The sequence below is a fragment of the Lutra lutra genome, chromosome 2, assembly GCF_902655055.1.
Source record: "Lutra lutra chromosome 2, mLutLut1.2, whole genome shotgun sequence".
NCBI classification, from domain to species: domain Eukaryota; kingdom Metazoa; phylum Chordata; class Mammalia; order Carnivora; family Mustelidae; genus Lutra; species Lutra lutra.
In genome coordinates, this window is record NC_062279.1 from 149,855,439 (window position 1) to 149,881,666 (window position 26,228).

Here is a 26,228-nt window from a genome sequence, read left to right on the forward strand (position 1 = left end):
GTTTTCCCCAACCAGATCTCCCTATCCTTAAACCCTTTATACCATTGCTCATCATACCAATTTTGACTCTAATCCATCAAGGGAGAAGCCCCAAAGAAGAAGATTAGTTCTCCCGGATTGTGCTCCCCTAACACCATGCTCTCTCTCAGCATGGATCTTTCCCACTAGACTTTAAACTTCTTTTGGGTAGAGACATAGAGAATTTCTTCACCCCTGTAACTCCCAAGCTTGCCACACTGCCTGGCATTTTTTTAGGGGCTCAAATCCTTGCTTGTTAAATGATGAATGAATAAGTAACTGAGTGAACAAATGAATGGCTACAAGTCTTATTTCAAAAGTCAGAAACTTTAAAGTGATTAGGACTTTTGTTAAAGGAACACTTTGAGGAATTAGAAACTCCAGCTATAAGGAGAGGACACGAAGACCTTCTCTTGCTGGCATTCCCTTCACGTTTCTTCCTTGGTGGTCCACTTGGACTGCAGCCATCCGAGTCCCCGGTGCCAATTTGTCTCACGTTATGAACTGATGTGCTCTATAAACTACCCATAATGTGCTAGAATGTGGCTCCCGGGCTTTCATGTTCGTTGTGAGAACTGCCTGCGCTGCTTACATAGCATCTTTATTATTTACTTATGGTCATGGAGCCCCACAGCAGCAGCAAAAGTTAGAGGTTTGCTGTTTAGAGCCAAGTATTTGACTCTCTCCCTCTTACATGCCTTTTCTACTTGAGGTATCAGTTTGCCACTGGATTTCTTATCTGAAATCACTAGGAGAGAACTTCCCCTAAATCAATGCAGCAAATATTTATTGAGTGATTCATGTAGACTCAGACTTCTGTAGGCCTATGGAGATGTCTAGTCAGACTTCCTTATTTTACCAGGAAAATAGCAGAACACTGGTGGACTCCTGATCTCAAATCCGCTAAGCAATTATCTATGCACAAAGAAATATAAAAATGTGTGAGACTCTCTTCCTGTCTTCAAGAGGCTAACATCTTTAGGGGGTGACAAGATCAAATAAGTGAGCAGTAAAAATACATTTGGCTATTTAACATAGTGCTTAATATATAGCAAACATACTTTAATTTCCTTTTAAATAAAAGAGTCAATTTTAATTTCCTTTTACTTATTTTTTTAAGATTTTATTTATTTATTTGACACAGAGAGAGTGATCACAAGTAAGCAGAGAGGCAGGCAGAGAGAGAGGGGAAGTAGACTCCCTGCTGAGCAGAGATGCCCAATGTCGGGCTGGATCCCAGGACCCTGAGATCATGACCTGAGCCGAAGGCAGAGGCTTAATCCACTGGGCCACCCAGGTGCCCCTTAATTTCCTTTTAAATGAAAAATAATTACATGAATTAATAAATTGATCAATTAAGGAATGTAAATAATATGGTACTTATTAGAGTTATTCTTTATATTTATGTGACTGTTCATTAATAACAACTACACTCTAGATATTGTATTGCTAGTGAGAAGAAGAGACAGTTTCTGTTATTTGCTTACTATTGGATCTCCAATGCCTCACACAGTACTTGGAAGAGAAAACAGTTGGTTCTTATTATTCACAGATTCTGCATTTGCAAATTTGCCAATTCACTAAAACTAAATCAATATTAATGCCATTTTTCCTAATCAGTAATGGACATGCACAAAGCAGCAAAAAGTGCGAGCACCTGACACATGTTCCCAGCTAAGTTCAAACAAGGTGACACCCCGAGCCCCACCTTCTCTCCATAGGGTAGCTCTTATACTGTTCCGGTTTTCATACAGGCATCCTTTTCACAGTCTACCTAATGCTGCATGTTTCCCCATTTTGCATGTTTTACTGATGAATTTCACTCTTTAAATGGCCCCTGAGTGTAGTGCTAAAATGCTGTCTAAAGTTTGTAAGTGTAAGAAGGCTGTGATGTGCTTTACATAGAATATGCACATATTAGATAAGCTTCATTCAGACATGAGCTATAGTGCTCTTGGCTCTGAGTTCAATACTAATGCATCAACAATGTATATTAAATAAGATGGCTTTAAATGAAAATGCACATAAAACAAGATTATGTATTGATTAGTTGGTGAAGATGTTATGGCCAGAGCTTGAGGGAAGTTAAATCTGTATTTCCCCTGGGAGCAATGGCTCAGTACTGCCTAATTTATTGTTCATGGTGACTATAGAACATAGCTACTATGAATATTGAGAATTGACTAGATATACAGTGTGGATATTCCTTAAGAAATTAAAAATAGAGCTACCCTATGACCCTGCAATTGCATTACTCGGTATTTACCCCGAAGATACAGATGTAGTGAATAGAAGGGCTACCTGTACCCCAATGTTCATAGCAGCAATGGCCGCAGTCACCAAACTGTGGAGAGAACCAAGATGCCCTTCAACAGATGAATGGATAAAGAAGATATGGTCCATATATACAATGGAGTATTATGCCTCCATTAGAAAGGATGAATACCCAACTTTTGTATCAACATGGACGGGACGGGAGGAGATTATGCTGAGTGAAATAAGTCAAGCAGAGAGAGACAATTATCATATGGTTTCACTTATTTATGGAGGTTTAGGAATAACACAGAAGACATTAGGAGAAGGAAAGGAAAAGTGAATTGGGATAAATCATAGGGGGAGATGAACCATGAGAGATGGTGGACTCTGAGAAACAAACTGAGGGTTTTGGAAGAGAGGGGGGTGAGGTGATGGGTGAGCCTGGTGGTGGGCATTAAGGAGGGCACGTATTGCATGGAGCACTGGGTCGGGTGCATAAACAGTGAATCTTGGAACACTGAAAAAATAAAATTAAATTAAAAAGAGAGAGAGAATTGACTATATATATATATATATATATATATATATATATATATACCCAATATGTATGGAAGGCAGGAGGAAAGGAGGGAAGGAAGAAAGAAGGACAGGAAGAAGTCGATTAGTAGCAAGTAGGACAAATGTCTTATGAGAACAGAGAAGAGTGAAGGTGTTGGAAACATCATAACACAACATTCTGACCAATATCCACCTTTTAGTTACTGCACAGGTCCAACACCAAAGCACTGCCCCTAAGAACACAATGTGAGGGTGGAAGCACTGTCCTTGTATTGGCTCACAGCAGGGGACACACAGGCTGTGAGTTAAACTACCTACTATCCAACTTCAAAACCAGACTTTTCCAGAATCTAGCTGTGTGAATTTCGGGGAAACCAGTTAAAGCTCCCCTTGCCCCTTTCTATGTAAAATGGGAATCATTAGCGTGCTTATCCCTCAGGGCTACAGAGAATCTTAAATAATGAAATAATAAACAAAAAACATGCCATGGACTGGCAGAAAATCAGCATGTAGTAAATATTAGTTATTTTTAATTTTCTTTTATTTGAGTTGATAAAAAAAATCAGTGATTGATTATATATTGTAGCTGAAAAATATTTTCCTATGGGACATTTCCAATTCATCAAATTCATTCTATATACTAATCCACTTTATTTTTACAGTATTCCATGAAGCTTCTTTCAAATATCAACAAGCAGGGGAGCAGCAGGCAGAGGAAGAAGCAGGCTCCCTGCTGATCAAGGAGCCAGATATGGGACTTGATCCCAGGACCCTGGGATCATGACCTGCACCAAAGATGCTTAACTGACTGAGCCACCCAGGTGCCTCCCCAAAAGTAATATATATATTTTCAAGATTATATTTAAATTCAAGTGAGTTAACATATAGTATGGCATTAGTTTCGGGGTAGAGTTTAGTGATACATAAGTTGCATACAACACCCAGTGCTCATTACTTCAAGTGCCTTCCTTAATGCCCATCACTCAGTTACCCCATCCCCCCACCTGCCTCCCCTCTAGCAATCCTCAGTTTGTTTCCTATAGTTAAGATTCTCTTATGGCTTGCTTCCCTCTCTATTTAATCTTATTTTTCCTTTCCTTCCCCTATGTTTCTCTGTTTTGTTTCTTAGATTCCACATGTGAGTGAAATCATATGGTGTTTATCTTTCTCTGACTTATTTCACTTAGTGTAAAACCTTCTAGTTCCACCCATGTCATTGCAGATGACAATATTTCAATTTTTTGATGGCTGAGTAATATTCCATTATATATACATGCAAATATATATGTATATATGTAAGATATATGTATATATCTTACATCACCATTTTAAAAACTACTCTCCCAAGGTTTCACAACCACATATAATTTGATATTCAGTCCTCCAAAATATTGGTGGTATATGGCTTCTCTTGATCCCTCTGCTCTTGGAAGACAAGGCCAATTTTAGTGACTGTCCTCTTGTGATGACAAGTGGTTCTGCACGGCCAGCAGCCATCCCAGAACTTCCTGCCATTTTACTTCAGCCTTGGACTAATGCCTCCACACTATTCATATTGCCTTGACATTATGGGAGCTGTATCCAGTTATTTATAGTCCTATAGAAACCAGAATTTTCTCCAGAGTCAGGGACTTTTGGTCACTGCTACTTTCCCACCTAAAAGCTAGTTCTGATTTCCTGCCTAGTATTCATGACAAACCACACATTGGACTGAAGATAACTGGGCATATGTGACAAAAATATCCCATGTTGGGGGACTCTACACATATCTTGCCCATGGCAGATATTTTTACTTCATGTGGGTTATATCTCTTGAAGCTCTGCACATAATCTAGTTTTAGATAATGCATCATTTCTAACTTAAGTAACAATCACTGAGATTATTTCCTTTGTTTCAAACAAACTCTACTAGAGGATAAGTCAACCACCACTGTTTGGAGGGACATGAATGTATCAAATACCAAGAACTGAACTGTATCACTGAGGATTTAGTTTGGCTGCATATAAGAGTATCTTAAATAAAAGTTAACGGTTTTGTTGTTGTTGTTGTTTTTAGAAAAAGTAAGTTTAGAAACAGAAAAGACTGGTGCTGATGGCACAACAAAGATAACATCAGAGACCCAAGCAACTTCTACCATTCTTCACCATCCTCACCATCCTTAATAAGTGACTTCCATTCTCACTGGTGCTTCATGGTCACAGAATAACCACTGCAGCTCCATCTGCTATGCCTGCATTCCAGGCAGCAAGAAGGGGAAAGTATCTCCTGAACAGGACTCAGTTCCCAGCTAATTCAGTCCTCCTTAAACAACTTGGCCAGAGGTTCTCAGTGCATTTCATACATTATCTAAAATACCTGGGTATGGTGAATGTGTAGACACAATGTGCTAGCATCATTCAAGGTCAAGCTTTGCTATTATTTTTTCTACCTATACTACTACGAAGAAATCTGCCACTGCACAGGCAGATGGGACATCCCTTTGGAGTCCTCCAGACTCATTGTTAATATGTCAAAAAGGAGTGCAGCACATACCTGCACATACCTGCTATATTCCATCTCATATCCTCTTTCCTCTTTCACCTTCCTTTTTCACAGCAGTCAGCTGTGGACAGGTGTGATATGACCACACCTTGCTTCTGTTTCCCTATGTAAGTCTTGTTCCAGAACTTCTAAGCAGCTTTGGCTGACCCCAGAAATACAATCAGCTGTCCTGATAAATGCATCACCTTGGGAGCCTGGAGAACCATCTCCTTGGGAAATTCATCATATAAGAGATTGAGAGCTGGGGATAATGCTAATCAGAGTCCCCAGTGGGATTAGCCCTGTTGCCCAACTGAATCAATCTGACAACCCACCCTCAAATGGGCTTTTCCCCTCTGTTCTGTACTTCCCAGCTTCTCACTCCTTTCCTGGATTTTCTTTATAAGAATAATCCCCTGTATAAAGCTCTTATCTCAAGATTTCTTTTTTTTTTTTTTTTTAACTCAGGCTAAGATCAGGACCTAGAGGAACATAATAATTTTCTTTTCACTTTTTAAAAAATATATTATTTATTTGTCAGAGAGAGAGAGAGAATACAGGCAGGGGGAATGACAGGCACTGGGAGAAGCAGACTTTCCACTGAGCAGGGAGCACAATGCAGGACTGGATCCCAGGGCCCTGGGTTCATGACCTGAGCTAAAGGCAAATGCTTAACCAACTGAGTCAACAAAACATCCAGTAATTTTATTTTCAAGAAAATAACCTGACTGAAAATGTTGGTTTTCTACATAATTCAATTTTTAATTAAAATTAGATTATTATCTCACTGTTTCTGTTAACATTTCTTTTATAATTGATATGCAGTCCACAAAAGACAGTGTACCATACAGTTAAGAGTATGGACCCCAAATCCAGACAAGATGTTGCAGTTCTGGCTCTAATCTAAGCTCATTTAACCTCTCCAAGCTTCAGTTTCTCCATTTGTGAAATGGGAAAACAAACAACATATATCACATTTCAATCAGTTCTAAGACTTACCTTCTAACCGAGGTAATGAAAATACAAGTAAATTGTTCAAGGTCCCAGAAGATTTCAGATCTCCTTACTCCCAATCCAGTCATGTTTCTGCTCCAGCCTAGCACACACGAAAGAGAGAAGATGAAAAGTCTTCTGTGAACTCTTGTTCAATTCATACCTTGTTAGGAATTCCCCCAAAGGACATGCTAAAGTGAAAATCCTAGGGTAAAAATGGCAATATGAAGGAGGAATTTCCTTTCAAACTAGGCATATGATTATTTCCTCTGTAGTAGTCTGTAATTCTTTAGGTTTTATATTTAGGCATTTTGATACCCATCATCTCATTTCATCAACATATAAACCATGAGAAGAACATAGGATGAGGTTTTCTACCTCGATTTAGTAGATTCATCCATTCATCCACGGATTTAGTCACTTGCTCCTCTGTTAACTCAGTGTGTGCCCACTGTGCATCTATCTAATTTTGTGAAGGGCACTGGGAATATATGGATGAACCAGTCATAACCCCTGCCCTGAATGTCTTCACAGTGTAATGGGGAAAATGGGCATGCAATCAAAATGCAACACTTTTGGTCACAAGCAGTTATGAGATGTCCTAAGACACAAAGAATGAAGAAATCTCATGTGAGGCTGGGGTAAGGAGGAAAATCTTCACAAAAGACCTAATGCTTGCTTGGTCATGGGAGGTGAAAGCTTTGTACTATGTAGGTTCTGATGAAGGACATTCTTGAACAAAGTCATAGAGATATGGGAAATCTATTACAGGGGAATGGAAAATACTGGGCTATGCCTGAATCACCATGCTTGAGGCAAGGAAGAGGAAAGAAGTGGTGGAGGAGAAATTGAAGAGGTAAATAAGAACAGCTCATAGTGCTTATTATAACTAGTTAAAAGGAGGCTTTAATATGAATAAAACAGGATTGAGCACTCGACTCTTGACCTACACTGAGGTTTCGTTCTCAGAGCCCTGAGTTCAAGCCCCACGTTGGGCTCCATAGTAAACACAGAACCTCTTAGTTAATTAATTAATTAATTAATTAAAAAAACAGGAAAATGCCATGATCTGATTTTCATTTTACAGAGTTCACTGTGGCTGCAACAGGAAAGATGGGCTTTCTGAGGACAATTGGAGGTGAGCAGGCCAGTGAGGAGGCTACCTATCCTGGTCATGCAGCACAAAGATGGTGAAGGTATGGATTGAGGAAGTGCAAGTGGGATGGGAAGAATGGATACCAGAAATAGTAAAGGGATGGAACTCTTGTTCTCTGTTGCTGATTACACGTAGAGACTGAGCCAGAGTGGAGCCTATGGTAACTCCATGCTTAAATCTTGAATGGATGCATGGTATTTGCTTTTTACTGGGACTTTAAGATAAATAACATAATGGAACAAAGATAACAGTCAAAAACTCAGACATCAGAAGCTTGGATTGTCCATGGAAATGTGCATTCACTATTTTTGAGTTGGTCTACCATTTGGGAGAGTTAAAAACTTGGGTTAGAAATCCAGATTGGTGGTTTATCAGAAAAGACTTTGGATTTTAGACCAGAGTTGAATCTGGAACAAACTGATATATTAAGGTTGTTGGGATGGAATGAATGTATTTTGCGTGTGAGCATGACATTAACTTTGGGAGAGAAGGGAAGAATGCTATAGACTAAATATGATCCCCTCTGAAAATTTCATATGTTGAAACTGAAACCCCCAATGTGATGGTATTAGGAGGTGGAGCCTCTGGGAAGTGATTAGATCAATAGGGCATAGCTGTTGTGAATGAGAGTAATACTCTTATGACGGAAACCCTTGGAGAGATCTCTAGGCCCTTCTGCTATGTGAGTACACAGTAAAAGGTTGGCTGTCTATCTATGAACAAGGAAGCAAACCCTTGCCAGTCATCTAACCTGCCAGTGCCTTGATCTTGGACTTCAGCCTCTAGAACTGTGAAAAATACATCCCTGTTATTTATAAGCCTCCTAGTATACAGTATTCTAAGTCAAATAAAATGGTTTCTGCACAAAAATCGTGTAATTACACATTTTTATCATTGAGAAAGTGAGTGGTCATTTTGTATAAAACATCCCAGGATATATTTGTTGATATTTATGTAATGGTAATTATTATTGTATGCATATTAACAGGAGCTAATATTACTGAACATCTTATATGTGGCAGATGCTGCCTAAGCACTTACATGGGAAATTCTATTATTATCCCCATCTTTCAGATGAGAAAATCATGACAGAGATAGATTATAAACAGAACATCAATAATAAGCTGGTACGTAGCAGAATCAAGATTTGAACTCAGAGTTCCCCCTTTTAATCTAATCTTTTTTTTTTAAGATTTTATTTATTTATTTGACAGAGAGAGAGAGCGAGAGAGTGCAAGCGAGCACAGGTAGACAGAGTGGGAGGCAGAGGCAGAGGGCTCCTGCCAAGCCAGGAGCCTGATGTGGGACTCGATCCCAGGACACTGGGATCATGACCTGAGCCAAAGGCAGCTGCTTAACCAACTGAGCCACCCAGGTGTCCCTTAATCTAATCTTTTAACTTCTTTCTAGAGCAACCCAGGGGCAAAATTGACCACTCCTGAGAGTGAAGAGTTACTATGCACTTGCTCATTGCCAGGTTCATGATCTCAGAAACTTTACTGACACGCTGGTATTATTATTACTCCTATTGTTTGGATGACACAACTGATGATCAGAGGAAAGGCAACTTGTTCCAAAATTTATATTAGATAAAAAAAATAGTAAAATAGATGGTGCACCTGGGTGACTCAGTCAACTGAGCATCCAAATCTTGATTTCGGCTCAGTTCATGATGTCAGGGTCATGAGCTTTGGGCTCTGAGCTGGGTGTAGAGCCTGCTTAAGATTCTCTGTCTCCCTCTCCCCCTGCTCCTCCTCCCACTCTCAAAAAAAAAAAAAAAAGGGCAGTAAAATATATTTGCCCTATTTCTGTCTTTCAGCTACCCCCATCCCACTCCATATCAAAAATTATGTGTATGGAACCTGCAAAAATGGTGCCCCTAAATTGCCATCACCTTATTACCTACTTCTAGGACATATAGGACAACATACAGAGGAAGAATTCAAGATGATAGTGGTGAAGAAGGAGAATAAGCAAGAGAATGAGAGAGAGAGAGAGAGTAAGGAAGGAGGGAGAGAGAAGGAGAAAGGAAGAAGAATTCAAGATAAAGACTGAATTAGTAACAGGACCCTCTAGGAGAGTGCTATTCCTGGAGTGTAATGTTTTTCTTCTTTCTCTAAGGGGTATGGTGTGTCTCCCTACTAACATGCCCAGCCTAAAATCTAAATCAAATAAGGGAAGCTTCAGAAAGCCATTTGGGCAACTCAGCATATGGCTGAGTGACCAAAAGACTGGTATCAGAATCAAGGCTAAAGAAAAACAAAATAGCACTCTGAAACAGAAGGCGACTAGATATGTGGGCCTCATAACAGCAGAAGAAAGAGAGAAGTCTCCATTGGATCAGATTTTGTATCATTTTCCAGGTGTGCTTTCCTTTGGGCAGAATTGTTGGCAGAATTCATTTGCTCACATTTGTAGGACTGAGGGACCCAGCCCATTGTGGGCTGTCAACTGTAAAGAACCCTTACCTTCTTGTGATATAGGACTCCCAATTTTGCTCTTTATTTCTCCAAAGTCATCTGGAGAGAAAGTCTCAAGAGTAAGTCTACTAGCAATGAAGGTCGCATATAATGTAATAGTCACAGAAGTGACATTCCATCGCCTTCACTATATTCCACTCATTATAAACAAATCACAGATCCTGTTCACACTCAAGGGGAGAGGTTTATACAAACATGTATAAAAGTCTATAAAGCCAGGAGTCCAGCAGATGCTTCATTCTTTCTCCTTCACCTCTTGTCCCTTGAATCTGTTTTCATTCCTGTGAGCAAGGACTTCCTGATCAGTAAGTCCAAGGAATTCCTGAAAGGTTCCACTAGTGGGTAAGATGTCATAAGTCAGTGTTAATAAGCTAGAAAGAAAGAAGGAAATAAATAAATGGAGGGAAGGAGAGAGAAAAGGAGAGAAGGAGGAGGAAAGAACAGAAGAAGGAGAGGGAAGCAGAAAAGAAGGAAGGAAGGCTGGAAAGAAGGAAAGAAGGATGCAGGAAGAAAGAAAGAAAGAGAGAGAGAGAAAGGGAGAGAGAGAAAGAGAGAGAGAGAAAGGGAGAGAGAGAGAAAGAAAAAGGAAGAAAGGAAAGAAAGAAAGAAAAAGAAAGAAAGAAAGAAAGAAAGAGAGAAAGAAAGAAAGAAAGGAAGAAAGAAAGAAAGAGAGAAAGAAAGAGAGAAAGGAAGAAAGAAAAAGGGGAGAGAGGGAGGGAGGAAGGAAGGACGGAAGGAAGGAAGATCTCCATGGCAGGAGAGAAAATCTCTTAATTCATTTGTTCTGGTTGCATTTTGGGGAGGTGGGTTCTACTTGCTCTGGACAATGGAGACCCCATCCTGTTGCCTTTAAACAAAGCTTCTGAGGAGCCCTAAAGTATAAACCACCACCGAGTTGTTTATCTGAAAGCTTAGGTGGGGGCTGAGAAAATAAACACTTGGGGTGTGTTTGGTGTTAGGGGGGAAGGTGCCGGGTCCCTCTCTTTCGACCTGTGGAGTCCCTGCCACCACCTCGAAGCCTCCGGCATCTTAGAAGGCCTGAACTTAGACCCTGAGTGGATGAGGAAAGTGTGTGGTGTTTGTACAGCTGAAAACAAGATGAAAAACCCCAGGCCCCCTCTCACACCCCATTAGGCCCTGAAGTCCACGGAGTGTTGCACTCAACACATAAACACTCTGCTTGGGGAAGCAGTGGTCAGGGTGTGAGAGGGAGGGACACCGTCTCAGGGAGGAACAATGGCATCTCTGTGAGAAGGCAGGCATCCCCAGTCCTGCGGGTCCTTGGCCGGGGATGCATTAATCATTACTTCCACCTTGTGCATTTCATTAAGCCCCAAGGCCTTTTGGGATTGATGATGGGACAGTAGGTAAGAGGATACTCAGTCAGAAGAGAAGCACTGCTGGAGCAGGGATCAGCATCCCTCTTTCCTTTTTAGGGTGGCAGAGTGGGAGAAAACAGGAATTTTGAGTCAACAATGTAGGGTCGTCTCACAGCTAGCTGTGGCACTGTGGGCAGTTGATGAAGTTCTCTGGCCTTTCTGCAGCCCTTCACCTTCACCCACGCTCCTCTATCTACCTGCAACGTTCTCCAAACACACCTACCTTCTCTGGGACATTCTTCTATTCATCTCACATAGAGGTCCCATGCCTGCTCCTCAGAGAAGCCTTCCTATCTCCCAGTCTATGCCTACCTACCCACTCCTTCTGCTGTGCACACACAACCTGCCATGATCAGCCTTGGATAAATGTTTTTCAAGGTGTATTGGAATTTACAGGCCAGCATTTCCCTTCTGCCTCTCAGATGACAGATGCCTCTCAATTTTCTGAGGTAATATGGACTATGAGGCATGAACCCCCTAGTTTCCTGCCTTTATTTCTGCAGTGGGAGCTCTACACTTGCACCCATTGTGCTTGTTGCTGTTGTAGGTTGAATTATGTCCCTCAGAAAGATATGCTGGGATTTTAACTCCTGACTATGACCTTTTTAGATCAGGGGTCTTTGCAAATACAATCAAGTTGAGATGAGGTGGTACTAGCTTAGGATAGGCTCTAAATCTGATCCTTTTAAGGTGAGGGAGATTTGGTGACTCTTATGGACTGAATTGCCCCCTCTCTGACATTCATATGCTGAAACTCTAATTTCCAGTGTGACGGAATTTGGAGAGGGGGCCTTTGGAAGGTACTTAAGTCATGAGAGTAGGGTTCTCAGGATGGGATCAGTACCCTTACTATAAAAGACACCAGAGAACTTGCTCTGTCTCTCTTCTTATCACACAAAGAACAGAACACATGAGCACACAGCCAAATGGTTGTTACCTACAAGCCCAAGAAGAGCCCCCTTAATGAAACCTCCCTTGTTGGCATCTTGATCTTAGGCTTCCTAGACTCCAGACTGTAAAAGAAAATTTCTATAGCGTAAGCCATTCAGTCTATAGTATTTTGTTATGACAGTGTAGACTACTTACGACAAAGTCACAGAGACATACACAGAAGGAAGAAAGTCAGAGGAGGATTGTAGCAGAGATTGGCAAACATTGCCAGCACCACCAGAAGCTAGAAAGAAACAATGAAGGATTATTTTCTAGAACCTTTAGAAGGAGTATGGCCTTGCCAGCACCCTGATTTTAGTCTTCTAGTCTCCAGAACTCTGAAAGAGTAGTTTTTGTTTTGTTTTGTTTTCTGTTGTTTTAACCAATGCAACTTATGACATTGTTTTAACCAATGCAACTTATGGCAATCATAATAAACTAACGCCAGAGGGAATCCTGCTCCTTTCCTGTTGATTGGGCCAAATTTTCCACCCTTCCTATCTTTCCTCGGATATAGGATTAGAACCTGACTTCACATTTCCCTTTCTATTAGCCCCTTCCCTATGGTCAGTATCATTTCTAGAGTCTCACATATTTGAAACAACAGCAGCAATGTCCTCTGAGACTCTCCGTCACTGTCTAGATTAAGGAATAACTCCCTCTTTTCCTTCACAGCTCAGTTCTACAGTGTAAGAGTCTACTCTTGCAATCTCCAGTCCTCAAGTCCTATTCACTCTTTATCCTACTCAAATTAGGGTTTGTCCCCATTTCTACAATAAAAATCACTCTGTAAAAGCATTGAATTGCCAAATTCAATAGCCCCCTCTCCCCCCCCCCCCCACTTTCTCGCAGGTGCTCTCTCTCTCTCTCTCTCTCTTTTTAGTTTTTACCTTACAGGCCTCACTGGGTAAAATCTACCCACCTCTATTTTTTGTCTTCTTCTGCTTGGACTGCTAGACCAAAATGTCACAGCCCGAGTGGCTGGTTTACAAACAAATTTATTTCTCACAGTTCTGGAGGTTGGAAGTCTGAGGTCAGGGTGCCAGCATGATCAGGCAAGGGTCCTCTTTAAGGTCACAGACTTCTTCTGTGTCCTCCCACAGGGAAAGTGTTAGGACACTCTGAGTTTTCTTTCTTTTTTTTTTTTAATATTTTATTTATTTATTTGACAGACAGAGATCACAAGTAGGCAGAGAAGCAGGCAGAGAGAGGAGGAAGCAGGCTCCCCGCTGAGCAGAGAGCCCGACGTGGGGCTCAATCCCAGGACCCTGGGATCATGACCCGAGCAGAAGGCAGAGGCCTAACCCTCTGAGCCACCCAGGCGCCCCTGAGTTTTCTTTTATAAGGACAATATGGGGACTTCACTGTCATGATTTAAGCACTTCCCAAAGGCCCCACCTGTTAATGCCGTCACCATTGGGGGTTAAGATTTCAACGTATGAATTTGGGAGAAAACACAAATACTCAAATGATACCACTTTTCCTTGTATTCTGTGACACCACTTTTACCCCACCTTCTTCTGTGCTCATTTCTCCTTAGTCCCTTCGTGGGCTCTGTTTCTTTTACTTTGCCCATATTTATTTATGACAGAGCATTCTGACATTAGTTCTCCACAATTTTTACTTTAAATGCTTTTCTTAACTAATTTCATCTATCCAATGTCTTCAATGACCGGTTGACTAATCTCGTTAAGAAATGGGTGGTGAGGGACGCCTGGGTGGCTCAGTTGGTTGGACGACTGCCTTCGGCTCAGGTCATGATCCTGGAGTCCCGGGATCGAGTCCTGCATTGGGCTCCCGGCTCCGCGGGGAGTCTGCTTCTCTCTCTGACCTTCTACTCGCTCATGCTCTCTCTCACTGTCTCTCTCTCAAATAAATAAATAAAATCTTTAAAAAAAAAAAAAAGAAATGGGTGGTGAGTGCTGTGAAGTGTGTAAACCTGGCGATTCGCAGACCTGTACCCCTGGGGATAAAAATATATGTTTATAAAAAATAAAATTTAAAAGATTAAAAAAAAAAAAAAGAAATGGTCATTTGACTGTTCCTAGACAGGCTTTCTGATTCTTTTCAATATAGATAAGCTGAGACTATTGCAAATCTTTCTGTTCTGTTTTCCTTTTGATTAACAACTCCATCTTTAAATCATTTCTCTCTCCTTACACTTTCTCTAAACAGGAGAAATGTTTAATCTAATCAGACTGCTCCTTCAACACTTGACTCAGATATTTCCTCAGCCAAATATTCAACTTCAGAGCTCTTAAATTTTACCTTCCACAACACACTGGGACAAGAATACAGTTCAGCTATGTTCTTGCCACCTTATAACAAGGATTGTCTTTCTTTCATTGTCCAACAACATGTCCCTTGTTTCTGTCTGAGACCTCATCAGAAAGGCATTTTTCTTCCATATTTCTACAACAGTTTGTTCAGGATGAGTTAAGGATTCTCTGAAAAGAGTGAGAATTTCTCTACAGATCTCTTCTTTTCTTCTTAGGTCTTCACCAGAATTATCCTTAACAGTGAATTGACAGCAATGTAGGCTTTTCTATCATGCACCCCCAAGTCTTAAAACCTCTAGTTGCAAAGCCAAGTGAACATTTTTGGGTATCTGTTACAGCACCATCTCACTGCTTGATATCAATTTCTGTTCAGGCTATGATTTTTAAAAAATGCCCTAAAATGAGTAGCTTATGAGAAACAAAGATTGATTTCTTACAGCTCTATAGGCTGGGAAGTCTACGATCAGGAAACCAGCAGATCAGATGTCTGGGTCAGGCCAGCTTTTTTTTTTCTTTTTTTTTTTCTTTTTTTTTTCTCATAAATAGCAGTCTTTTCTTGTGCCCTTGTGTGCCCAAAGGGACAAAGTATCTCTCTGGGATCTATTTTTAAATGGGCACTAATTTTATTCATGAAGGTTGAGTTCTCATAAACTGAGTTACCTCCCAGAGACCTCCACTTTCTAATACAATCACATTGAGGGTTAGAATTTCAACATATGAATGGGAGTCCAAAATTCCAAAAATATTTTTAGCTCTGTTTGGGAACTATTAAGTGCCTAGAATATAAAAACATTAGTGACTATTTGGTATTACACAATCTACTGGGGAAAACCAATTAAAGAAGAAAGATCAGTATAGTGCAATAAATATTATATAAAATAAAAGCACAGAGAAAAAAGCCATGAGGTGCAAAACAGAAACAATTACAAAGATGCCTGTATTGCTTATGGATACAATATTCAGTTCTTACATTTGCATCTATTAGCTAAATAGTATCACAGTGGATCATAATACCACATGGTCTTCTAATGGACCATGACTTTGGTCTTTATCCATTCCAGTCTTCTCTTCTAGAAGAGAAAAACAACTTGATCTGGAGTAGGCTTGGAAAAGTGTCACAGAGGAATTGGAGCTGAGTGATAACTTGATCTGTGCCTCAGATCAAAACGTACTCCAAGGTGGAAAAAGTAGAAAAATTTCACTCATCAAGAGTTTAAATTCAATAAATAACCCCTGCTGTCACTTTATATTTAGTCATATGATTTTTGTAAAGAAAAGCAGATCAGAAAACAAAATCTTGTAATATTAACCAGCATTTTGGGCATTTACCACATGCCCTGGCTGGCATTTTCAAACATCATCTAGCTTTATTTTGTTTTGTTCTGTTTTGTTTTGTTTTTTTTTTTTTTAACATTCTTAATATCATAGTACATTAAAATGTGTCAGTATTATAAAACTATGTCTACACTACACCAATAAAAATTATTAAACAAAATGGAAAATGATCAGCTTTATTAGATTTTCAAAAATATGCACTGATTCCCACTAGTAATAAAAATTTGTATCTAGAATAAGTGGAAACACTGGCAGTTAGATATTTCACTGGGAACATTAATGTGGATTTCAGCGTTAGCAAGACTGGCACCTTGTGAAGGAGTTCTTCACAGAAAATGAGAGCAATTTACCATTGTCAAAAACAATCACTGCCTGAGCTCAAGGGAACTGCCTTCTCTTTGATCACCACAATAGGAAGATGTTGTTCTTTCCTATCTATATGACCAACCTACTAGATCACAGCATTTCAACAAACCACTCCAGATCATACAGATGTGCTCCTTATCCACAGTATCATCTTCAGTTCATGAGGACCATCCACTAGCCATAGTCAGACTATCACCCCCAGTCTAAAAGACAAAAGGCAAACCACTCTAAGCCCAAAGCAACTGTGATATCACAGTACCAGACAGGACATTTGAATGGTAATTTCGTTGGGCATGCCAACTCCTTCAATTATACTGGAGGATTCTTGAGAACTCTGTGTATCTTCCTACATGTGTTGGAAAGATAAGATTGTTATTTACTTTTAGATCTCTCACAAAAGAATGTAATTTTTATAAGGAGATGCCTCAGACATTCATCCAGCACAACTTTGAAATTAATAGACTAAAATATTAGTTTCTATTTTGAAGACTGAAGTTCCCACAACTTAAAATTATTGTCAATTATATTCTTTATTTCCTTCCTGGACAATAGTCAGAAAGGGAAAATTAATGCAATTTGATAATTTGTTTTTGAAACAGTGTATTTTAAAATAGATAACCTTTTTACTCCATAAGGAACAATTGAGAGCTGAACAAAGACATTGTGCTGAATATGTCTCTTAATTTTGAACCCATGTGAATTTCCAAGAAAATTCGATCCCTATGTTTCAGAATAATTTTCTCTTCAGTATTCTACATATTTTGTGAGTATTGTCTTTTGCCCAGAAATTTCTCCCACTTAAAAAAAACAAACAAACAAAACTTTGTCTTTGGATCAAAAAATTATCCCACTTAAGCACTGTTGAAATGGAATCCAATCTGGTTAAGTTTCCCATGAGCTATGTTCAAGTGTATTTTAAACTTGAAAAAACACATCATCATTTCTGTTAACCAAAACATCAAGAGTGCCAGAGTATGTTCAAAGCTGATTTGAAGGGATGTAAAATAGTCTTTTTAAAAATATTATCTAGGTTGCAGAAAAATAAAACTCTCGTAATTGAAAGCACACTTAAGTTTAACTGATACCAGAAAAAAGGAGAATCATATACAACCTACATGATAGTCCAAACCCAATTTCCTCAATATTTGAAACTAGTTCTTCTTTCAAATAAAGACTCAAGGAAATGTCCATTTTTTTAGGTTTTTTATTTCAATTCCAGTTAGTTAACATACAGTATTCTGTTAGCTTCAGGTGTACAATATAGTAACTCAACCTTTCCATATCACCCTGCACTCATCAAAATGTGCAGTTCTCAATCCCCATCATGTATTTTACCAATACCCCCCTCCTCCCTTCCAGTAACTAGCAGTGTATTCTCTGTACTCAAGAGTCCATTTCTTGCTTTGTCCCTCTCTCTTATTTTTTCTTCCATTTCCTTCTTAGTTTTGTTTCTTATATTCCACATATGAGTACAATTCTATAGAATTCGTCATTCTCTGACTTTGTTTAACATTATGATCTCTAGCTCCATCCACGGATGGATGCAAATGGCAAGCTATTATTCTTCTTGCAGCTGAATAATATTCCATTGTATCGGTTTTTAGTTTTCTTCTCTAGAACATCACTTTTAGCACCCAGCAGGGGTGGATTTAGAAAATCCAGTGACACAAATAGTTGGGGGTCCTGAGCTGGGTGCTCCATTGCAAGGGTAAAACCATGCATACCTGAATCCAGCAAATAGGCTTTAGCTTTTTGAAGGAAGTCTGGAGCAAAATGCTACTCTTCTGGTATCCTTTCCACTCTAGCTGATTAGTCTAAGCCCTCTTATTCATAACTCACTTAGGGTTAAGCCAGTCTAATCCACTTCGGGCAGATGAGCAGAGAAGCTTGCTTGGGGCTTCTGAGAGAGATGCTTTCTGGCTTTTATAAACATAAGCCAGGTTTATTTATTCTCTCCTCCAAGTCATGAATGAGAAAACTGCATCCTGAGCTACTGGCAGGTGTATAATAATCATGGCAGAACTTCCCTTAGGACAGGGAAGTTCTAAGGGAACTTAGAACTTAGAACTGGCTGACCTAACTAATACTGTTAACTGCTGGGCTGATCAATCTTGAAGCCCACCTGCTCTGAATTCTTTCACATCTGAACTCACATGTTTTCATAATGTTCACATCCATTTGAGTTTAAATTCCTAATACTCTCTGCCAAAAGCATCCTAGTAGACATACTTTCTTTTCTTCTTACTTTATTTTTACACCAAACCATAAAATGGGAAATGCTGACAAGATTTCAGCCTTCTCAGGAAAATATGGACAATAATTCTATGCTATACTCTCCCTGCTTTTCTTCTTCTGCATAAAAGGAGTGATGATTATAAAGGTGGATAGTTAGCACCAGTGAGCGTCAGGCTTGGACAGCTCTAGCTTTCTTCTGCAGTGAGAGGGGGAAAGGCAGGTCTCCACTTCCCATGCTGTTGTATGATACTGCTGGGCTGGTGTCTGCTCTTCCCACAGGCAGCTCCCAAGTGCCTGACTGAAGAGTAGATAGAAAAAAGTAGAGCTTTCCAGCTCTACATTCCCCTACTAGAGGACAAATATTCTCTAGTAATAAAGCTGATACTATAGCTTACAATGTACTCTATGTACGTGAGTCCAGCCACAACTGATTCATATTCTAAGGATATTAATGAACACCTTCAAAACAAGAGTGTTTGTATCTGAGCACTGTGGAGGGAGAGGGACACTTTGTTGGGTAACTTTAATATAACTGGCTCTTCTGAGTACTTTATACCTGTTATCTCTAAACTTTGCAAAAATACTAAAACATTTTTTTAAATCTTAGATGAGCTATCCTCAAAATGTTAAAAATAGAACTACACTATGACCCTGCAATTGCACTGCTGGGTATTTACCCTAAAGATACAAACATAGTGATCCGAAGGGGCACATGCACCCGAATGTTTATAGCAGCAATGTCTACAATAGCCAAACTATGGAAAGAACCTAGATGTCCATCTACAGACGAATGGATAAAGAAGATGTGGTATATATACACAATGGAATACTATGCAGCCATCAAAAGAAATGAAATCTTGCCATTTGCGACGACGTGGATGGAACTAGAGGGTATCATGCTTAGCGAAATAAGTCAATCGGAGAAAGACAACTATCATATGATCTCCCTGATATGAGGGAGAGGAGATACAACATGGGGGGTCGAGGGGGTAGGAAAAGAGTAAATGAAACAAGATGGGATTGGGAGGGAAACAAACCATAAGTGACTCTTAATCTCACAAAACAAACTGAGGGTTGATGGGGGGAGGGGGTTGGGAGAGGGGGTGGGGTTATGGATATCGGGGAGGGTATGTGCTATGGTGAGTGTTGTGAAGTGTGTAAACCTGGCGATTCGCAGACCTGTACCCCTGGGGATAAAAATACATGTTTATAAAGCTGTAAAAAAAAAAAAAAAAGAAAGAAAGAAAGGATGAATCCCCAAGTTTTGTAGCAACATGGACGGGACTGGAAGAGATTATGCTGAGTGAAATAAGTCAAGCAGAGAGAGTCAATTATCATATGGTTTCACTTATTTGTGGAGCATAACAAATAGCATGGAGGACAAGGGGAGATGGAGAGGAGAAGGGAGTTGAGGGAAATTGGAAGGGGAGGTGAACCATGAGAGACTATGGACTCTGAAAAACGATCTGAGAATTTTGAAGGGGTGGGGGGTGGGAGGTTGGGGGCACCAGGTGGTGGGTATTGTAGAGGGCACGGATTGCATGGAGCACTGGGTGTGGTGCAAAAATAATGAATACTGTTATGCTGAAAAAAAAATAAAAAAAAATTAAAAAAAAAAATAAGATTTAAAAAGGAAGTAACTTGTTGACAGATCTCAAAGTTCAGATAGAGTCAAAGTCCATCAAATTCTAAGACCATATTTTTTCCTTACTCTGATGCAAAAGTGATTTATTCCTTACTCTTACAGGTTTGCAACCCTTATTTTGTATAGAACAAAACCAAAACAAACTACAATACCTTTTGAGGGTTGGATCTTAATTTATACTAACTTATTCAAAATCCATATACTTTTAAGATGGCGCACTGTCTTTGAGACAGGGGCTGTGCAGCTATTTCATGTTCCTTAGTCATTTCCTTCCAATAAAACTTCAATTTTCCTAATACTGACTAAGCTTATCCCACACGAGGGAGGGAAAATGCCCTGGCAACAGTTCTGGAAGCTTATCACAAAGGGTGTGATGAAGTCTGTGTATTGAAGGCCTAAGATAAAGGTCTTCCATTGTCCAGTAGACAAGAGTAATCCTCATAGGCAGTAGTGCTGTTGGAATATGTTTCTGTGGATTTCCACATTTTTCATGCAGCCCACTAACTTATCACTGATGTGGTTCATGTGGTTCAGGATTTGTAGTCAAAACGTTAATGACTGACCTTCTAATCCACCACCCATTACATTATGTGACTAGGGAGAGCCACATATCTTTTTAAATTTCTTCCTCTAAAATACTGATTATGTGAGGTCACAGTCCTAGTTGAAAGGACTGTGGTGAAGATTCTTTAAAATAATGGGTTGCTGGAGGGGAAAGGGATTGGGGGATGGGGTAACTGGGTGATGGACATTAGGGAGGGTATGTGTTGTAATGAGCCCTGGGTTTTATATAAGACTGATGAATCACAGACCTGGACCCCTGAAACAAATAATAAAAATAAATTAAAAACAAATAAAAGATAAATAAATAAAATATATGTATAAAATCAAGTGCAATACCTGACTTACAGTAATATGAATTAAGATTTTTCCCTCTATAAAATGTCTGTGTGGCGTGTATTTATAACATAGTATAATAAAAATTTTTATTGACTGCCATCTTTCACATCTTATGAAAAAGTGACTCAAAGGATTTTTAATCCTAGTTGATTCACTTAAGAATGTATCTCATCTGGGGCGCCTGGGTGGCTCAGTGGGTTAAGCCGCTGCCTTCGGCTCAGGTCATGATCTCAGGGTCCTGAGATCGAGTCCCACATCGGGCTCTCTGCTCAGCAGGAAGCCTGCTTCCCTCTCTCTCTCTCTCTGCCTGCCTCTCCGTCTACTTGTGATCTCTCTCTGTCAAATAAATAAAATCTTTAAAAAAAAAAAAAGAATGTATCTCATCTATTTAATGAGCTCCAGGGAAATATACAGGAATAAACAAAGTAGACAGTCACATAAATAACTCTAAAGCAATGTATTAAGTGTAAATCATAAATTCATAAACAATTATAAAATGAGATATTTATCATCTCTGCAACATTCATAATCCTAAAACATTTGAAATAATGGAAGAGATTAAAATGGAAAGGAATAATACGATTGTTTAGGTAAAAAATAATATATTCACAGAAAGAACATAATAAAAGTAAAATGAAAAGTCATAACAGTATTAGGAAAATGTTTACATCAAAAATACAAAAAGGTTACTCTTTATAGCCTTAACCTGACATGTTTAAAATCTTCAGAAAATAAATATTAATTGACCTGAACAGAGATTTCACAGTGAAAGATTTACAAGTGGAAAGAGACAGCTGGGTGATTAGTTATAATTCCAGTATTACAGGGGGAGAGAAAGTGGATATTGACAGTTAGTCATCTCCACTCATAGTCTTAAGACACAACAATAAATGTAAAAAAAAGAAGTATTTTCTGATAAGACCTTTGTAAAATTATATAAAATATATATGCATATGTATATATAAAATCCATATAATATAAGCATATATGCATATGTAGATGTGTGCATATATATAGAATTATATGTGTATATATACAAATATACATATATATAGAAACAATATATTCATAGACCTATATCTATAGAGAGAATTGATATGTGAATTTAAGATACATGAATTCATCGCTAGATGGTAAATAGAAGAAGGGATAGACAGACAGAAAGCTACAGGCTTAGTTCCTTTTCTCCTGTTCTCTCTCTCCCCCACACAGATCCCTCACAGGACAATTTGACTGAATTGTAATTATTTGTTATGCTTTCTCCAGCTCCATCAGGTTTCAGTCCAAGACCCTAACACATAGGAATTATTCAATAAATAATTTTCAGTAAAAGTTAAATCTTTTTTTTTTTTTTAGTTGAACTAAATTTTTCCCAAAATTGAGATTTAGGGAGGATTTTGTACAAATGACAAAAACACAATTGGTGACACACGAATGCAAACTGACCTAGAAAACTAGAGGTATGAGAACTAGAAAATATTCACCCAATGATGGGAAAGTAACATGAAAAAAATTTAGAACTAAAAAGAAACATTCTCTGGACTTTCCTGATTTTCATTTTGCCAGCTCCTAGTACTGTTGATTTCAAAAATCCCATGATGATGCCGTATCTATAGTTTGATGCAGATGTAGTCCTTGTTAGCAAAATTCTAATTTATGTATCTGTGTCTTCCTTCTTAGCCTCATACATTCTTAACCCTCCTTTTGTGATGGCTAACATAAAATCCCTAATTAAAGAAATGTACTAGAAACATATCTTAGAATGGTTAGCCCCTACCTAATAATTTCAGACAAGAACATGGAGACAGGTGATAAACAATTTCCCATGGAGAATGCTTTCATAGCTAAGCTTTCCTCCAGACAGGTGTGGTATACAGGAAGACATTAATTTAATACTACTTCAATATTATTGTTATCATGAATTTTACACTCCCTAATGCAAGGAAAGGATTGGTACGGGTACAGATATTGCGGTTCTGGGAATATCAGCTCGTTCCTGCTGTTCCTGAATTCATATTCAGTTATAAAGACATATTCACTGGTGTGTGTGCTGCTGCTGATTATAGCCTGAGTTTGGCTTCTGTCTCCAGTACAATATTTGCCACACCTTTCATCTTATCATCTAGTAAAATGATTAAGTTAAAATCTACTACCTGTTAGGAGATACTGAGGAAGCAATGTAATGTGTCAATATTACTTTTTTTTTTGCTCTTCTTTCTTATTATATTTTTTAATCATTTTTTAATTTATTTTCAGCATAACAGTATTCATTGTTTTTATACCACACCCAGTGCTCCATGCAATCCGTGCCCTCTCTAATACCTACCACCTGGTTCCCCCAACCTCCCACCCCCCCACCTCTTCAAACCCTTCATATTGTTTTTAAATAAAGATTTCTTTCATTTATTAATTCAGTAAAATAAACACTTACAAAGGTCATCAGACCAATGTTACTGAAATGCTACTAAGGGTCAGGCATTTTGATACATTTGTAGATAAGTAATATGATGGGTAAATGATAGCCTCGCAGAGGAAACAGATTGCTACACTCTCGTTGAAACACATGGAAACATATGATTTCATAGAAGTGTGTGCAAAAACTGGAAGGATACCAGAAGTGGTTTTTTTTCTTCTTCTTTTCCCCCCTATAGCTTTGTCTCCTTTTTCTTGCTAGAGTGGAAGCATCAATTTATTTGAGGGAGTCTGACTGATTCAACTTTGTATCTCTGTATAACAAAGTATTCAACTTTTTTGAAGTGACTTTCCAGTGCATGTGCTTGGATATACATGGGAAGGGTGACACAGGAAGCAAAGTGTCATACATTGGTATTAATTTCCTTGTGTATTTGGGTGTATGTAGAGAGAAGTGGAAAATGAGATGGTGGAACGAAGAGGGAGGAAATAGGGATGTGCCATAGTTACTCTGACAAGGAGGTAGTGTGACATCAAACAAAACGCCAGGATGAGTAAGAAATCCAAGATTCTTGTCCCAGTGTAAGCAAGCGCTTTGCCTCTTTGAGTCTCAGTTCTATTACCTAAATAATCATTGCCCTGCCTATGTCCCATATTACAGTTATTAAGAGGATTAAATAGTGTGTATCCTTATACTATATACCCACACATACATATATATATATACACCTAAGTGTGTATGTATCTGTATATCTACGTATATATCTACATATATATCAATATTTGAGAAAGTGGAACAAAATGCTCATAAACTAGGAGAATTGGAGAACTTTGACCCGTCTAAACCATTTGAAGTGAACATCAGTCTATGAACCACTGCATTATAAACCATAATTGACGGTTTGAAGGAGAGTATCTAAGAAGACAAAACAAGCAACAGACTTTTTTTTTTTTTAGGCCACTTTACAGTTCATCAAAGATTTCCATATGTGGCCTTATTTGATTATCATATGAACCCCATGATCAGAATTTAGCTGGGATAACATTTGTTGGCTTGAGCCTGGCAGCATCTCTAATCTGTCAGCAACCTTGTATTCCATCAATTACCTGTTTGTTTTGCTTGCTTTCCTGCTGTTGTTTGCTGCCATGAAAAGATTATAAATATATTATCAAGATGTCCTTTCAGAGTTTACACAAAAGAAGGAAAGACCTATAAAATTATCTCTTCCATAGTTTTGTTCTAGTTTCTAAAAATGAATCTTTGCTTTATTTTTTCATCCATAAACTTCTTTGAACACTAAAAATATCTTCAGGAACAAAACAAAGCTTTGCCCACACCTCTAAGCCAACAGAATCAGCATCGTTTCCATTCCAAACTGCCATCACCAAGCCTTCAAGTGCTTACCAAAAATGTTCTTCAGTGTGAAATCTTGCATCAAATCATGGTGAGATAATTTATCCTTAACTAGATACATATCAACACAACACATACCCACTAAGCATGCAATCTGGGTAAGGCCTGGGTTTAGGCAAGATAGATTAGCTAGATAGATATTAGATAGATAGAGCTAGATTAGAACTAAGGATTATTTTGGCAATTTCTTTCTATAATGAAAATGGAAATCACAGAACCAAACTATGTTTTAATTTTCCTGTTTCCCCCCTCTCTATTATAACATCTCTATTAAGATATAGTTCACACACCACAGAATTCACCCATGTGAAGTGTAAGCTCAGCACTTTCTAGTGTATTTGCAGAGTTGTATAATCACTGGCACAGTCTAATTTTAGAACATTTTCATCAGCTCCCAAAGAAACCTCTTTCCTCTTAGCCGGCATTCCCCAGCCTCCCTCTACTCTCCCCTCTCCAGCTCAGGGCAAAAAACAATATATTTTATTTCTTATAGATTTGATATATTTTTTATTTTCTTGGATATGTACCTAAGAGTGGAATTGCTGTGTCATATAGGAACATTTTAAAGAACTGCCGAGCTATTTACCAAAAAGTTACACCATTCTTACAACTCTGTCAACAATGAATGACTTGTTCTTAATTTAGTGTTATAAGTTAAATTATAAAGTTCATTTTTTCCTTATTTCATAATGAAAATAAATTTGTTAACTGGTTCTCAATCATACTGACAAAACTTCAATTACTCTGATTTTGGTTTAAAAATATAATGTCCTGTTTATTATTTTCAATTTTTTTAAAAGTGGGTCTTTAGTTACCCCCACGATCCAACTTTTTTAAAGATTTATTTATTTATTTATTTATTTATTTATTTATTTATTATTCAGAGAAGAGAAGCAGAGAGAGAGAGAGAGAGGGAGAGAAGGAGAGAAACTCAAGCAAAGTCCACCTGATGCAGGACTCAATCCCACCGCCTGATTCATGACCGAACCCAAAACAAGTCAGTTGCCCAACTAATTGTACCACCTAGGAACCCATCAACTTTCATTTTTGAGATTAATCATATTTTCTTAGATGTTAATTGCTCAGGAACTAAGCATATTAGTTAATAGTCAAAGTGACTCATATTTTCCACACTTTGAATGTATTCATATTTTGTTTTGGTCAACTTTTACAAATAATCAAGGCAGTGCATTTTTGAAAGTGGATGTAATTCTTCATGAGGAGCCACAGTTTCTTATAAAATTATTAGTCCCATACTATTAATAGTTTGATTTCTTCTCCCACTGTTCATATTTAGCATTAATCTCACAGTTCATTGGGAAGATGCATGCACTCACTGATCTAGGGCTTG